This window comes from Penaeus monodon, chromosome 27 (genome assembly GCF_015228065.2).
Source record: "Penaeus monodon isolate SGIC_2016 chromosome 27, NSTDA_Pmon_1, whole genome shotgun sequence".
Classification (NCBI taxonomy): domain Eukaryota; kingdom Metazoa; phylum Arthropoda; class Malacostraca; order Decapoda; family Penaeidae; genus Penaeus; species Penaeus monodon.
In genome coordinates, this window is record NC_051412.1 from 13,029,844 (window position 1) to 13,030,079 (window position 236).

Consider the following 236-nt stretch of genomic DNA (forward strand, 5'->3'; position numbering starts at 1 on the left):
TTAAAGGATAAATTTTTTTTTTATATTACTTCATATTCAATCATGTGATTGGAATACTGTAATTAATTCATTGGTGACAATCTTACGTCATACGAGATCTGATATTTCATATTTTACTGTACATTCTATCTTATGGTGTTGGATTAAACAACGTGGCTATTCATGAGTGAGGGGAAAGCAAAGGGGGAAATATACAGAAAGTAGGAATTAGGAAGTAAGTAGATTTATTCATGTGT